This window comes from Cydia splendana, chromosome 12 (genome assembly GCF_910591565.1).
Source record: "Cydia splendana chromosome 12, ilCydSple1.2, whole genome shotgun sequence".
NCBI lineage: Eukaryota > Metazoa > Arthropoda > Insecta > Lepidoptera > Tortricidae > Cydia > Cydia splendana.
This window is the reverse complement of record NC_085971.1, coordinates 2,272,163-2,290,372: the sequence shown is the minus strand read 5'-3', so window position 1 is coordinate 2,290,372 and position 18,210 is coordinate 2,272,163. Positions and strand designations below refer to the sequence as shown.

Genomic DNA, 18,210 nt, shown 5'->3' with positions numbered 1-18,210 from the left:
AGAGTATATAGTTTATTATTTATTTATTAAGAGTAGGTTAGGTACCTATGGTCTGTGACCAACCAGCCTTTCAAAGATTGCTTACACTCGAGAAAATGATATGAAACGATTGTGCCACCGTGACCGGGTGGCATAGATAGAGGTAGAGGTTATGGCGCAAGAGGCGAAATCTGAAGGTGAAGACGGCGGCAGAGGTGCGAAACTCCTGACTTCGGGCAAACTCGGCTCCGTTCGGCTCAGCATTGCTCCGAGCAATTATTAGGGTCGACACAACTTGACGTCCCTTTGCGTGCACGACCACAGATAAGATAATAGCTTGAATTTTGACAACCCTAAATAGCCGCAAGTGATAGTGCTATATATATTAGAAAAGGACAGCATGATTCGACCCTGTACCGCTGTTAAACTTCGGTTTTGTAGGAAGTTTTTCCTTTCTGTACGGTAGTACTATTATTTATTCTGTGACGCCGGTTCGAATCGACCTCGGCCGGCCGTTTGGTCACGTTTCTATCAGGGGCGTATTTACCCTAGGGCCATCCGGGCCATGGCCCGGGGCGCCAATCCGCCAGGGGCGGCAGGGGCGGTGTCGCCGCCCCTGGCTGATTGCATTTTGTTTTGGTTTTGGCGCCATTGCGTTATTGCAAATGCCGCTTATAGGGACCCCATATAGACCCCATAGTGTAAAGGGCACCGCAGGCGCCCTGTATTGAAAGAACGCGATTCACGCGACCTTACAGTGTGGAGTGCGCCCTGTAAATCAGAGCGTGCAAAGCTTACAGTGTAAAGGCCCTGCTTCAGGCGCCCTGAATGTAAGAAGCCTCCAGAGCTTTGCCTGACATTACAGTGTAAAGGGCGCCGCTTGCGCTCTATACATATGCAAGAGCGTTTTAATGTTACAGTCTCAGGCGCTCTGTACCCGCTATAGCGCTGCGCGGCCATAAATTCTAATGCATTATTTGAGGAGATGCACATGTTCTACGAGGGTTAAAAAGGACCGTAAAGAACTGTTTTTGCTTTATCCTTCTATCCGAGGTTTTTTGCGTCAGTTTTGTGCATTAATTTTCGCACACCTTGGCCTCAAGCAAGAGCAGTCGTAAAATTTCTGTAAAAAATGCCACATTTTTAGTTATTTACAGTTTATTATAATCCCTCGTATTTTATTTTTATAAATTTCATTAACATTGAATAAGATCTATCGAATGACACCAATTTCGCCAGAATCGGTTAATGGACTGATGAGTAATTACTAAATAAACACTAGGGGTCGTGGTTCATTACATCTGGTTTTTTTTTTACTGGATCTAAAATTTTGAAAAAAATACCTACACAAAATAGTTTTTTACCTATAGATATGACAGGAAAACCTATTAGAAATGTGCAGTCAAGCGTGCGTCGGACTTATATACTTAGTTTTTGATCTGACCCCTACGGGTTTTTAAATACATTTCATTTACGTTCCACATAAAAAAATACATTGTTAAAAATTGGGTAATGTACGGAACCCTTGGAACAAGAGTCCGACTCGCACTTGACCGGTTATTTTTTTATTTAAATTGTTTTTTAAAAACGGGACCCTATTGACAGCTATTAGGCAGTTGAAATTTTCACAGATGATGTATTTCTATTGCCGCTATAACAACAAATACTAAAAACATAATAAAATCAATATTTAAGTGGGGCTCCCATACAAACGTGATTTTTTTGCCGTTTTTTGCGTAACCCTTCGTGCGCGAGTCCGACTCGCACTTGGCCTGTTTTTTGCCTTGACTTCTGGGGCGGCGAAACTTATTGGCCCGGGGCGCCAAATTTCTAAATACGCCCCTGGTTTCTATAGTATAGAATAATAGGACATCTGTTTCAGCGCAGACCCCATTAACCTGTTCAAGCATCTATGATGCATTCCATCATCCCATTCCATTAGCATCCTGTCTATAACTTTAATTACAAAGAGAACAATGAAGTAATTCTCATTCTTTATGTAAAGTTAATAGAAATATGGCAGTCTGGCGGCATTGTAAGCGCATGTTGTTAATGTTATTACTTAATGAATCATTATAAACACAATGACCCATTAAAAATAAAAGTAGAAATAATGTAAAGCCTGGCCAGTAATATATTATGATCATTGTCAAGAGGGCGCTGTTATTCTTATGTAGGGTGATGTGATAGTTCAGTATAGTATGAAAAAATTAGTTCCGCTGTTAGTGAAATGGGGTTGGCCGGTGGAAGTTTTTAACAGATGGCGCCATCATAGCTTGCCCTGTCAATCCCTAGAATTGTGTCAAATTTTTGTTTTTTTAAAACCTTGGATGCCAGCCCTTTAAGCCAAATCTCATAGAAAAACCGGGCAAGTGCGAGTCGGACTCGCGCACGAAGGGTTCCGTACCATAATGCAAAAAAAAAAACAAAAAAAAAGCAAAAAAAAAAACGGTCACCCATCCAAATACTGACCACTCCCGACGTTGCTTAACTTTGGTCAAAAATCACGTTTGTTGTATGGGAGCCCCATTCTGTTTTTAGTATTTGTTGTTATAGCGGCAACAGAAATACATCATCTGTGAAAATTTCAACTGTCTAGCTATCACGGTTCGTGAGATACAGCCTGGTGACAGACGGACGGACGGACGGACGGACAGCGAAGTCTTAGTAATAGTCCCGTTTTACCCTTTGGGTACGGAACCCTAAAAAGGGGCAATCTATGATGGCGCCATCTATGCAAACCTTTGACAGTTGCCAACCCCATTCCGCAAAATGGCGCGTGAACATATATATTCCTGTTAGTGGTTAGATATATAACAATAGGGAGTATTACTGTAATGTTATGCCGCCAGAGTGGAGCAATAGTTTGTTTAGTAAGGGCTTGTGCACAAATCACGCGAGGTTCGGTAGAGGGGGGGATCACGACTGATCACGTTGGGGGGTATAAGGAGACCTCACGTGTATTTTTCTATAATGTACGAAACTAGGAATATACCTACCACATGAGTAGATACTTATTCTCGGTTTTGTTAAACATAAATCTTCACTCCGCACTTCAAAATAGTGCGAGTCTAATTGAAAATTTTGGAGCGCGTGGCCTGGACCGGCCGGATATATACATTTCAAAAAAATTCACGTGAGGTTATGTGGGGAAGGGGGGTAGCCAAAAACCTCACCAAATATCACCAAGGGGAGGGGGGGTCAAATATTAGCCGAAAATACCTCGCGTGATTTGTGCACAACCCCTAAACCATAGAGTAACTTTAAACAGTTTTTTGACAAGTTTTCACTGTGGCATTGATGCATCAGTGGTCTGTTACAGGTTGCCTACCGCGAAACGCGAAAATCGATTTTTCGTTATCTGCCTCTCTATCGATCGAATACGCAAGAGTGAAAGAGAGGCAGAAACCGAACTTTCGATTTTCGTGTTTCGCGGTAGGCCCTGTGATTGTAGTCCGGTAGCAATAACTTTTGAAGTTATAAGATTATTAATGTTGCTTATTTTTTACATATAGTTTCCAGACCACATACCAAACCTAATAATAATAATTTGTGTCATCCTAGGTATTTGCTTAGGTAGAAATTTAGGTATTTCTTTTTTTAAACAGCATTTGGTAAAAAAAATATTCGAGATGAAATTCTTTGTTTCCCTGTAAAAGCAAAGTGGCTTCCGACGTACACACGCATTTTGTGTCATTATTATCCACGGGTATAATGACATTTAATAAATACCTAATAGTGACCCTAAAATGCCTTAAATAAAATTATAGTCCGTAAGTGAAGTGTTGTACTTCACAGGATATTATAATATGTTATTCCATCAAATGTGTGTCAAATTCATCCACCGCTTTTATTTTTAATATTTTTTTTTTCTTATAAACATCATGTATCTGCCACAAAAAAAAAAACATGTTATTAAGTTTACGTCTACATTATTATAATGCCACATCAAGACAACATTCATAATTTGGGTCATTTTCAACAACGGTTTTTTACTATTGGGCTAAATAAAACTTTGCATGAACGGCGTACGCGGGGAGGTCTACCTACGCGGGTAAGGTGCTTGCTAGATGAACATTATGGCCCCTTTACACGATGGGCCAACGCCGGCCACTCCAAGGGACGCAACCATGCGGTAGAATGAGATAGCAATATCACTTGCTCCCTCTAACGCATAAATGCGTCCCTTGGAGTGGCCGGCGTTGGCCCATCGTGTAGAGGAGCCATTACAGTGTATTTATTTAATTCGGAGGCATAATTACATTAAATCTTTTCATAGTGTGGGAGTAAGTATGTTGTAAGTATATTTAAAAATAAAATGTAGGCTCCTCATACTGACCAACATTCGTGACGTACGCAATCAAAATGTAGCACTTTATCCTTGCCATAAGGACTCTCTGACAGGCTATTTGTATAAAGATACAATAAAATTTCGTCTTTATGGTAAACGACAAAGTGGTCCCTACCTTTTGAACGAGAATTTCACATCAGCGACTTTTAAAAATAACTTATATTCGATATTTAGTACACTTTTTAAGATTATTTTAAGATGCAATTTTTTTTTTTTTTTTTTTTTTTTTTTTTTTTTTTTTTTTTTTTTTTTTTTTTTTTTTTTTGAGAATCTCAAATATATATATTTTTTTTTAATTTAAATATTTTAGTTTAGATGTAATTTAAGAAAATAGCCAAAAAATGACCCCCCCCCCCCCCACAATGGGATAATGTTTTGAAAAAAATATACAAAATAGTTCTTTGTACGGAACCCTTGCAACTCGAGTCCGACTCGCACTAGGCCGGTTTTTAAATAGAAGTTTCCGCTTTAATATAATAATAATAATAAATTCTTTATTTACGACCATCGAGGATCATTTGTGTTAGTAATATAAATAGTGTTATCCTAGTGTTAGAACTACATAACTATCCTTAAAATAACTATATTTATTTATTTATTTCTGCGTGCGTGTATCAAGCAGCAGTTATTCAAGTACAGGCAATCGATTCTGCCTGCCAACATTCTCAGAATGCTGTTGGAGCTGGCCCTCACTCTGCGCACAAGGGATGTAGCTCGCTTGCGCATGGTGGTGTAGAAGCAGTCTACTCGCGCCTGCGCGAACATCCCCGATGCACTACAGAATTTGGGCAGCCCCATCAGCACTCTGAAAGCGTTGTTATATTGAACACGCAGAGCGCTGTACCGTTTATGAGTATAATCAGCCCACAGGTTGCTTGTGTAGAAAGTCGTACAGTAAGCCCTAAAAAGGGTGACTTTTACATCTTTGGAGCAGTGAGCAAACCTGCGGGCTATCATATTAGCTCTCACGGACAACGCTCTGCGTTCGCGTTCGATATCTATGTCGTCCTTAAGGTCAGAGGTTACCATGTGTCCCAAATATTTAAACTGATCCACTATTCGTAGCGGATGGCTATTTAGTTTGACACTTGGAAACTTGGGTGTAGCTTTACCTCTGACCTTAAAGACAACGCATTCGCTTTTGTTCACATTGTACAACAAACCGTGGCTAGATGCGTATTTTTCACATATAGAAATTAGCTTAGCCAATCCGCAGGCCGAGGCACTCAGTAACACCATATCGTCGGCGTAGCTCAGATTATTTACGCAAACTCCATCGATATGGCAGCCGATACGGGTGTTACTGAGCTCCTCTATCAGTGCGTTAATATAGAGATTGAATAGCCTCGGTGAGGTTAACCCGCCTTGCCGTACACCACATTCCAGGCCATATGGCTGTGAAAAGGATCCCGACCATCTGACGACATTAACCTGGTTGTGGTACCAGTATTTAAAAATTCCACTAATGTCAGGTGGCAAGTTAATGTCGTCAAGCTTCCGCCACAAGATGTTGTAGTGCACTAGGTCGAAAGCCTTAGAAAGGTCCAAGAAACAGGCATAGACAGCTGTTCGGCGGTCCGTGTAGTACCTGACGGTCTGTTTCAATGCCAAGATAGCGGATTCAGTCGACAGGCCTGGTTTAAATCCAAATTGATTGTCGTGAATTTTTAAACATCTGTCTAGTTGGCCATTGAGCAGACCGTCAAGCACCTTGGCTACTATGGTGGCAAGCGAAATCGGCCTATAGTTACACTTATCGCTCACGTCGCCTGTTTTGTTTTTTATTATAGTCCGATACTTGACATAATTGTCGTACGCTATCGATCGACCGTTTCACACCCTTACAATTAAAGGTAACTAATTTATATAAAGAGTTTTTATCTCCCATTTAATTGTTCAGTCGCGCCGCCCAGGGCCGTATTGCCAGTCCCTTCCATTTTACTGTGTTTAAAATTCACAAATCGTCTAAAAATTATGCCTTGAGGCCATAGGGACTCGTCCAAAAATAAGTCTAGCTTACTTTTAGGTACCCAAAACTTATATGCGTTGTGATCCTTTCCTTTTTTAATTGAAAGCTTTTCTAGCGTAATTCGTTCTGTGGTCTTATCGTAAATATAGTCTACTATGTTTTGCTCAGTTGTTTCGGGGTGTACTTTTGTTATAAACATTGGTAACTTCGAGTCCGCGGCCTTAAACTTTCCGCCACTAGGGCTAGCACAACCTTTTTTACCTAAAAACCTATAGCGTGAATTCGGTTTCGATGTTGAGCGCCCGACTACTTGCCATTCACCTTCTTTCTTTAAGATATCGGCAAAAGATTGCCGATCAGATAATCTATTATCATTTTCGCACACCGAGTTAATTGTTGTGCATCGAGGTGAATGCGTCATCGACAGCTGATTGCCCGCTTGCAACGCTTGCATATCAACATTAGGACCGGTTCCTCGACCGGCCGGCACTGCCGCTGACGTCACCGCCTCCGCTGTAACTACCTCCGTGACAACCGTATTTTTCTTATTGCTCACTTTATTTAACGGTGATTTATCTGGCGTTTTTTGATGTTTTTGAGAGTTTATATGTACTTGTGAGTTTGATGATGTTCGATCCACGGATTTTGCTTCGCCAGATGTAGCAATTGTCGGTTTGTCACCGCTGATGTTCAATTTAAAAGACAACGGTTGTAACGGTTCTTTTGGTAAATTTTGTGTCGCTATGCTTAACGATGCCTGTGAGTCAGAATAGTCGTTTTTATCCTCCATCGATTCTTGGCTAAATGTAGATAATCCAACTGGTCCACTGTCATGCAACCATGCCCCACGTCTTACATTTACATTTCCGAAAGGTGTTTGAGGCACAGACGCATATTTCATGTTGTGAATATCGATTCTTAACTCTTCAAACTGTAGATTAGTCACATAAGTAGTCTTAACTAACTCCACATCTCTTTGGAGTTTACCCAGGTCCTTCAAGAGTTTCGTGCAGTCTAGGTGATCTAAATTTAACGGTGGCAGTTTCTCTAGGTTTCGTGCGACAAACACTGGCACCATTTCAGGATCGATCGATTTAAGTAAGGACACTATGTCTTCAAGGTCTCGTACTTCCTTACCCCTATCTTTACGCAAGATCTTTCTCTGCTCCGTTACAACAGACTCGAATAATAAACATTTCGATTTTTTGATTTCCTCACTTGAAAACGCACTGACACACAGACGAATTAAGGTGTCATCATCAATTAACGAAAGTTTATTTTGTATGAACGCTAATAACTCGTCAATCACAATATTACATACGTTACACTTTACAATATTCGACATTTTCACGACGCCTCGTATCGGCATAATTTTAGCCGTTATCGTTTGCGCATCTGTTCGCGACCGCTGCGCGCATGCGACTCGATGCAATCTCTCTGCAATGTATTGCTAATTTTGTGATGTATAAAGCGTGGCAAGCAACGTCAATTACAATGATGATGGTGTACATTGAATAGGTACAAGACTTCATAAATTAAAAATGTTATTGAAAAAAATATATGTTCGTTTGAGGAGCAGAATAATTGTTTTAATTATTGAGGTGATACGGCCTCCACCGGGTTGGTATAATCATGAGAAAAAATGTTGGCTTGCGATTATCGTTAGCCACGCCCCCCACAACATAGCATGAATTGCATGAATTGAATGCAATGAAAATATTTGCACTTACATGTGCAACTATAATATGTAGGTACCTTGTTGATACACAACACAAAGACTGATTTTATTAATTTTAGTAATATATATTATTACGATTATACGATACCTTTTGGTTCAATTGGCGTAAAGGACAAAATGCTACTTTTCAGGAGACGCGAAAAACTGTTTTTTTTTTAATGTTTATAATATATTCTTGTTGTTTATCGAGCAATGTTTTTGATGTGTATTGGAAAAGTACTCAAAGTGTTAGTCTCTTTAACCTGTTTTCGCCTCTTTACGCCCATGAAATTATTGATAATTTAGTGAATCTTGTTTATTAGGGGGTCGTAAGTTACGTTATCAGACTATTTTATACCACATTCGGGGTGTATTAGTTACCAGTCACGGTACACATGTTAACTCTTCTCAGCATAATTTACTGTTACGAAGCTTAAAAATGTATCAAACGGTAGTTGATTATGCCAGGTATATCCCGATTAGAGCTATAATTTTTTTTTTTTTGATAATATAGTAATAATAAAGAAAACACAGAAGCGGTGGTAGCCGAGTGGATATGACGTCCGACTTTCAATCCGGAGGTCGCGGGTTCAAATCCTGGCTCGTACCAATGAGTTTTTCGGAACTTATGTACGAAATATCATTTGATATTTACCACTAGCTTTTCGGTGAAGGAAAACATCGTGAGGAAACCTGCATACATCTGCGAAGAAATTCAAAGGTGTATGTGAAGTCCCCAATCCGCATTGGGCTAGCGTGGGGACTATAGCCCAAGCCCTCTCGCGCATGAGAGGAGGCCTGTGCCCAGCAGTGGGACGTATATAGGCTGAAATGAAAGAAAACACAGGCATATTATTTCCGGTTGTTTTCATCTTGCTAACGGCGAGTACTTGCACAGACATAATCTCGTAGCCAGAATTATTCACCAGCAGCTTGCCTTGGCTATACGGCCTTGTGGACCGCGAAGTTCTCAGCTGCGCCAGTTCTCGAAAATGGCCGTACCACGCTCTATTGGGATCGATCTATCATCACTGACAGAACTATTGTAGCCAATAAGCCTGAAATCGTGCTGATAGATCGATCGCAGCGCCGGGCCGTGCTCGTCGACGTCACCATCCCCCATGATGAGAATCTCGTGAAGGCCGAGAAGAACATGTCCAGTAAGTACCTCGACTTAGCTCATGAGATAACCGCCGTGTGGGATGTTGATTCTACGATGATTGTTCCTATAGTCGTGTTGGTGAATGGCCTCATAGCGAAGAGTCTCGCCCAACACCTAGAGAGACTCTCGCTGGGTGGTTGGATCAAGGGTCAGATGCAGAAGGCAGTAATTTTGGACACGGCGCGTATAGTACGTCAGTTCCTCACTCTGCGGCCCTGACTACCGGCAGCTTGGGCCCTGCCCCGCTGCCGGCGGCACCCTAGGTTAGGTTTTGATAATGTGTTTATATATTTTTTGTAATGATTTGTAAGTGTTTTTATATTGTACTTTTATACTCACATTGTAAAACCCTAACTTAAGACCTAAATTAAATAAAGAAGAAAACACAAATAATACAAAATAATTACATGCTCAAAAAGTACCTAATATTCGGGAATGAAGGTAAAGTAAATGTCCCACTGCCTTATAACAATCATAACATAACAGCTTTTAATCATAACAAGGGAAGTAATAGATCGCCTAGCGATGATTAGAATGAGCGTATTATTATCAAGCATTTGGACGTTTACTTAATTAACAAAATACTATAATTCTATACAGTATGTTATAATAGGTAATATGTAATTGGTTCACTATTTCAAGTGGTCTTATTTTAAAATACGGTTTGAAAATTCCTATTTAAGTAGTAATTTCTGTGTTATTTAGACCCCGTTACCTTTAGCTGCAATAATTTATAATTTCAAACGTTTAAAAATATTTTCTGTTAGAACGATTATGAAACAATTGAATGAATGAATGATTTTATAGGACATTCGCTACACAGATTGGCTTAGGGTCGGTTGCACCAAACTGTTCGTATCGTTAAAGAGTTCGCTAAATTTTTATGTATGGAAAGTTTCATAATAAAGCACCGGGGCGCGCCGGCTGATGTTGATCAGTCTGTCAAATGTGGTTGGTGCAACTGGCACTTAGTCGATAAACAACGATATTATAGAATATAAGAAATTATATGTATAATATACTATAAGAAATTCCACTGCGAGTAAAACGATGATAGTTGTTGAAAAATACCGAGCTGAGGTTTTTTAATTTGAAGAGCAAACATTACATTTTAGTAATAAAGGACCCATAAAACTATTTATTTATTAGGCATTCTAGACCGCCCATGAACAAAGATAACTGCCGAAAATCTTTTAGCGTAAATGCTTTGAAAGCAAAAGCTAACAATATTTATATATTTGAAATGTGCTAATTGAGCTCTTTCAAACGATATACAACACGTCATCATTACTTATTTTTATTTTTTTGGTTCGTGACTTTATGACCTCTAGAGGGCGCAGTGTTCATTTTTTGTGACGTCATATAGCCTATAACCAGCGGACGATTAAGACGATTCGAATGACATATCGTTTATCAAATTATAATGAGTACTTTAGAAGTTATGAGCGAACAGATGAACATACATACATACCGGTCAAAATCATAACCCTCCTTTTGCGTTGCCGTAGTCGGACGACAAAAGACATGTAAGTCATTTACAACAATATTTATATTTAGCGGTAACCTTTACGATAATATCTATGAATTTCTAATTTATACCTGGTCATTTACGCCCCTTGTGATAAGCTGTTGTTGCAAGCTCATAGTGCAAAAATTGGGTCGTAAAGGCAACTTTTTAAGAGATATCGAAATTTTCAAAATACGGAACGAAAGCGCTTGGAATTCTGAACAAAACTGTATATAACGACTACCGTAGGCTCAAAGGGCGTAAGGGACAAAATTGCGAAAATGCAGTTATTTATACTCAGTATTTTTTTCTCTATCGAATAATATATTTAAAATCTCGATAACTTGAAAAAATATCCGTTAAGCCCTATGAAAAATCAATGCTTGAACACAATTTTCCAACGCATTTGGCCGGATCTGCGAATTCAACTGCGTAACTCCCAACTTTGTGTGCGATACGCCCTTTTGCATCGGAAATTTTATTAAATATGTGGTAATTAGGGTTCCGTACCCAAAGGGTAAAACGGGACCCTATTACTAAGACTTCGCTGTCCGTCCGTCCGTCCGTCCGTCCGTCCGTCCGTCCGTCCGTCCGTCCGTCTGTCACCAGGCTGTATCTCACGAACCGTGATAGCTAGACAGTTGAAATTTTCACAGATGATGTATTTCTGTTGCCGCTATAACAACAAATACTAAAAACAGAATAAAATAAAGATTTAAATGGGGCTCCCATACAACAAACGTGATTTTTGACCAAAGTTAAGCAACGTCGGGAGTGGTCAGTACTTGGATGGGTGACCGTTTTTTTTTTGCTTTTTTTTTTGTTTTTTTTTTATATGGTACGGAACCCTTCGTGCGCGAGTCCGACTCGCACTTGCCCGGTTTTTTTTTGTACGTTACGCCTCTTTGCAGTAGCTTTTTGAGTGCTAAATGTACGTTACGCCCACAACTAATGGATATTTATACGAGTGTTAGATAATTCAAAGTAAGAGATACGGCTCCATACTATGTATAATTTCGGGTTTATAATTGTTCCTTTTTTGTGTTTAAGTGGGATGACCTTGTCAATTTTTTCATTAAGTAGGTACTTGCATTACCTGCTCATGTGCTCATTGCTTTATTTATAGGGTTACTAAATTTTGATAATTTAAACTGAACTAGTGGGTACTTTTTCATCAGTTTTAGGAAAATGATTAAACATGACTATATTCAAATGATAATTATGGCTAATTCTATTAGTTTTGTTTGTGACTGGGTTATTGGTAATATTGATTATAATATTAATACTTTTTTGTTTAAACCCTAATTTACAGGATTAACCTTATGAAAGTTACTGTCTAGGTATAACGTTTGCTTTTAAATCCATAGAAGTACGTAAGCCTGGCCGTATGCCTTTTTCTACTCTAATGTAATGTCATAAATATGCGATCATATTCATTAAGTTTTACTGAATAGACATACGAAATTTCAAAACTATAGGTAAACCAGAACTTTGGGAGTATTGTCAAGAGGGCGCTCGTTTTGAATTTTATATAGCAACAATTTGTATAGTGGGGACAATGGAAATTGGCAGATGATTTTTGTTTTATTCCGACAACTTTAATAAGTGCGAAGTTTGATGTTTGGATATTTCTTCGGTTTTTACGCTATAAAATTCGTGAATTTTACGACGTATGACACATAAATCAAAATCACCCAAATCTATTTTCTTTTTTTGTTTTCTTTTTTTTTAGGTTTGGTCGTTTAATTCCGCCCTTACGCCCTTCGCTAGCAATCCGTGATGCCGATGCATGCGATACACCTAATACACAAATCAAATTATTACAAGACATCAACCAAATCGTGACGACCTGACTATAGTGACATTTGTCCATAAGTTTGAAACTTACCCGTCAATTCAGGTGCTAATTTCGTTATGTTTTCTAATGGAAGAAATTTCTCTCCCGCACGTTATTTTTCCAATAAATAACTATATACACTATTTACAACTTTTTCTCTGTAAAATCTAAAACTTTCGGCATGATTATTGCAGTCTAATAATAATTCACACGAAACTAGACAAAGCAATGTTTACATTGTCAATATTGACAACTATCATAGAGGGTAGATGTTGTCTATTATTAAAATTGTTGCCATTGCTAGAAATTAGTACCAACAAATTTCCGTAACATGGCGCACCCTCAATAGATCCTGGTTCACCTTATAGTATGTAAAAGTAAAATTTATAATCCAATTAACATTACAAACAGAAATAACGCGTAATACTTTCTATAGTAAAGTTAATTTGTTACAAATTGTTGTAAGTATATCAATATACATAAATGGTGGGACAGCAGTGATTCTGTTGAAATAATATCATCATCATCATCATCATCATTTCGGCTTATATACGTCCCACTGCTGAGCACAGGCCTCCTCTCATGCGCGAGAGGCCCCTCGCCCATGAAATAATATAAACAAATAAAAAAAAAACATTGTTTTTGTGGCTAAGAAAACGACCTTTTCGACGTTTAAGTATCCAAAATAACAAAAATGGGGAAAACTTAACAGTGAATACATCTCTATAATTTTTTGGAAAAAAATGTAAATTATAGTACTTAGAAGTATAGTGTTCCCTAAATGCAAGTTGTCAATATTGCAACAAAATTGTTGGATTTACGCCAAATGGTACTAAAACAGTTTAATTTTTAGTACATTACGCCCTTTTTCTAATAAGATAAACAAACATGCTATTTTCGTAAATAAGCATTGTATTATAAGTTCAAGAAATCAGTTTAAAAGACCTCAAAAAGTTAGGAATAAGCCGCATACAGGCATCAGTTAATTCAAGCAAACAAAAAGGGTCTGATTTCGTTTCTCAAAACAAAACTGTTTGTTGGCTCTCCTGAAAAATTGCGTTTTGTCAGTTAAGCCCTTTGAGCCTACGGTAGTGGATATAACTCATTTTCGCCAAAACGTCCTTTACGCCAATTGAACCCAAAGGTAAATTATTATCCAAGAAGCTTGAACTATCAAAAGTGTTGGTAATTATTAATTAAGGTAAATGTATTCAAAACATCAGAATAAACAGGCATTAAATAACCTCAATACGTGAAATTAATAATACCTATTATAAAAAAATGCTAAGAACAAAAAAAATACATTAAAAAAATAATGTGCATAATTTACGTTAAGTATGGAAAGACTGGTTTATGCTATTTATAAGGGAAAAAAAATTATACATGTTTATATTAAAATTTATAAGTCCATATAATTAAGACATATTGAAGTTAGACTTATTAATTAGATATATATTTTTTTTATTTACATACAATATATATACAGTGGTACTACTAAACTAAATTAATAACTAGCTTAAATCTAAAATAGGCCCTTGAGGCATTGTACAGTCGCCATCAGATATATCGGAGCGGCCAAGGTGCTCACAAATATCGGAACACGCCTCTATTGTCAGGGCGTTAGAGCGCGTGTTCAGATATTGTGAACACCTTGGCCGCTCCTACATATCTGATGGCGACTGTACCAAGGATGCTGGCGGCATTAGATATTAGATATAGAAATAAAAATATTAATAACATTAATATAAATTAATTTCAAGAAGTAATATTCATTTGGCGCACAGGCGAAGTAAACATGCGCTGCGTACGCAACGTGTGGTTTTTAGAGAGAGGCCCTTACCCGCCGCCACGCCAAGGTCGCGCCGCGCCCGCCGCGCCCGCCCCCCTTGCACGGCCCGCGTTGCCCGTTTAGAGCCACCCGCTAGCGTCGTATGAACGCAAACATTATTTTTGTATTATTTGTTTATGCTATGGATGAAACTGACACAAATTCATATTTCTTATTTATCCCGCCTTTTAAATTAATAAGATGTGAACTCTAGTAACTTTAATATTCTTTTGTTATGGTAATAGCCTGTTAGAACAAAATTATCAAAAATCTTATGAAGCTATGCCTTAATAAGACACAAAAACATGTAACGTACATTTTGACACGATTAAATGCGATGTCAGCAATTTTTTTTTACTTTAATTTTTAGGGTTCCGTACCCAAAGGGTAAAACGGGACCCTATTACTAAGACTTCGCTGTCCGTCCGTCCGTCCGTCCGTCCGTCCGTCCGTCCGTCCGTCCGTCTGTCACCAGGCTGTATCTCACGAACCGTGATAGCTAGACAGTTGAAATTTTCACAGATGATGTATTTCTGTTGCCGCTATAACAACAAATACTAAAAACAGAATAAAATAAAGATTTAAATGGGGCTCCCATACAACAAACGTGATTTTTGACCAAAGTTAAGCAACGTCGGGAGTGGTCAGTACTTGGATGGGTGACCGTTTTTTTTTTGCTTTTTTTTTTGTTTTTTTTTTTTATATGGTACGGAACCCTTCGTGCGCGAGTCCGACTCGCACTTGCCCGGTTTTTTTTTTGTGTCATTTTGAATAGTATGGCATAGTATCCGATTGCAATGGACGTAATTGACACAAACTATGTTTTCACATTAAAAAAACTATCCTAAATGCGATACAGTTACATGTTTTCTCTAGAATATTCTTTTCTTCAAAATAATTCAAAATAAAAATAATTACCACAAATTGTTAAATTACTTAAAAAGCAAATAATATCTGTGACACAAAACAAAATGTAAGATTAACATCTTAAAACACTATTCGTAAGCGAAAAAATAATTGACTTTAATATTACTTTAAGTTAGGGCTCAAAATATAGCCAGCGCTACAGGACTATTGTGCTAGTTACGCCCTCTACGCAGAGTTTTGCGTAGTGGCTCCTCTACACGATGGGCCAACGTCGGCCAATCCAAGGGACGCAGCTATGCGGTAGAATGAGATAGCAATATCACTTGCTCCCTCTAACGCATAAATGCTTAGAGGATATAACCAACGGAGACGCCATGTCTAAAATTTTCGGTACAAAATAGTCTGCCGTTTTTTGCGGGGGAGGGGCACATCAAATGTATAGGTACGTCATGTCAGATAAACGTCAGTCCATACATATGGTTGACATGTGGTTGACCATTGGCCGCCTATTTTCGACAGAGGGGAACGCCTGTTAATGGCGGCTCCATTGTTAATTACTCCGAGCATAAATGCGTCCCTTGGATTGGCCGACGTTGGCCCATCGTGTAGAGGAGCCATATTATTCCCTATTCAATTTCAAATAGGACCATACACAGAGAAGAAAAATAAGAGAGATGAATAGAAAGTTTTATCGAATTGGAACGCATCCAAAATGTCACGTCAAACCTATACTGCGTCAAGCAAATCTTGTCAGTAGAAAAAGGCGGCAAATTTGAAAAATCGCAGGCTAGCAACACTATGTTCGAATAATTCCAAAATCGCGTGTCGTCTGTGTTTTATCTGTGGCCAACTTGTTTGTTGACATTCTGAATCGTTTTTATTTCAAGAGATATTTCTGCTGTGACCTGTGATATTTTCTGATATTTAATAAGATTGTGCATTACCTTAAGCAAAGCTAAGCCTGCAATGTATAATTATACTCGTTCATAGTAAACATTACTAAAATTTTAGGTTATGACAAGTACTGGAAGAACATGGGAAGAACTTGGGAACTTGTAAGATTATGTGCAGTTTTTTTGTTTTAGGGTTAAAAGGCATAAATAAAATTAAAACGTATGCCTAAATCTATCCAATAAGACCACACATTGTGTCCTGGAAACCGTCCATAGGCCCACATATCTTACTATTTTCAGCGACTGATTCGACTACATAATTTACAAAGGTAAACTTTTAAAACAGTATTAAGAACTTTGATTATATCGCCGTTCTTTCGCAACATTACCTAATCCTTACATATGTTTGTTGCAGGATTAAATCTCGCTCAATATGAGGCGTTCGTAGTAGGTAGTTTCTCTTCAGAAGTTCAGTCAGACAATACTTACCTACGGCGGTTTATATACGTGTACAGCGCAACCAAGACGAAAAATAAATTTATTATTTAAAAATGTAACAAAAATATTGAGAGCTTAAATATTGATGGAATAGATTATTCTTGTATAAGTTGTCCCTAAGTTAGTCATCAAGAAAGTATATTATTTAGGCTAATTTGTTTCATGCTCTCAGCTACTGCACATATATACCTATGGGAAATCCTAGTTTATACTTGCTGAAACAGGTACAGTCAGCAGCAAAAGTTACTAAGCGGGCCAGGTGTTCAAAATGATCTTTCATTTCATTTCATTTCATTTATTTATTTGCCATAAATTGTATGTTTACATAAGATGGTACCATTTTACATGTCATATTGTCTCAATACAATTTTACCAGATCGGTGTAGCATATATTAAAATACAATATTTAAAATAATAGCAAGCATGCAATTCATTCTATCATACATTAAGTTTTATAAAGTACTCGTTAAGGCTATACGGACACAGCTCAATAAGTAATTTCTTTAGACTAGGGAAGAATTTAGTAGGCGAAAGAGACTTAATTTCGGTTGGTAAGGCGTTGTAAATGTTCGCCGCAACATGCCTATGGCATCTCAAGAACATTGCTGTTTTACCAACAGGACTTTATTATTAAGAGAATAAGAGTGTGTCAAGGTAATTTTGAATACCTGGCCCGCTTAGTAACTTTTGCTGCTGACTGTACCTATGTATCTTTTTAAAAGAAGTTTTAAGTCGCTTTACATACCTGTTTGTTCAATAAAAGAAAATAATGTAGTCAGCATTCATATGGAGCACTAGACGCAGTGTAGGTATCATTTTAGAAAAGTATTTTCACATTTCCAAAATGACAAGTCTTGAATAGCCTAATGTACAAGTTAATAAAATTTCCTAACAGTATTTTTTATTTTTATTATACAATATTATAATTGTGTTATATTTCTCAAACATATTTCCTAAACTTTAGCCGGGCAAACACAACTAGCCAGTCAGATCCAAGAAAATTATACTCATAGCTTTAGCATAAGAAAAAGAGTATGATTCCCTCTGTCTTTAGACAGTCAGTCCTGGGCCAAACTACATAAAGAATCTTTTTTATGCCTGCCACAGAACCCTACAAATTATAAATTGAATAGAAGAATAGTATTTCTTAGACCATGAAATAAAATAGGTACCAAGGGTTAAATTAGACAAATTATTGTTAAACTAAACTAAAAATATTTAGTTTACCCAAGAAATGTTTATTGTAAGTTAATTAAAGTTATACATATAGGGAAGATAAAAGGAGTTAACTCCTTGTGTTTGGAAACTTAAATTACACATTTTGTAACAAATCTGTTTTATGCTTAAGATGCAATAGATGACTACAGAGTATTATGATGCTTGGTTGAAGTGACCAGGTAACCTTGGTAACTTCATATTTTTTCAATGAATGCCCTGAATTAAAGTGTAGGTAGGTTAAAGTGACCCTTATCTTCTCTTACATTTAAATTAAATAAGCACCCAAATATCATTTGTTTTATTTTTATTATGTATATTGTACAATATAATCACCAATCAAAATATTACACAGGTAGGTATGTGATATTGATCCAGAAAAGTACA

At 37.7% G+C, this 18,210-nt stretch overlaps 1 protein-coding gene across 1 annotated transcript in view; it reads left to right on the top strand.

The window, feature by feature from the left end:
- The window catches only part of LOC134795286 (fatty acid synthase-like), a 504,205-nt gene that overhangs the window by 64,205 nt on the left and 421,790 nt on the right, over window positions 1-18,210 (top strand). The window lies entirely within an intron of this gene.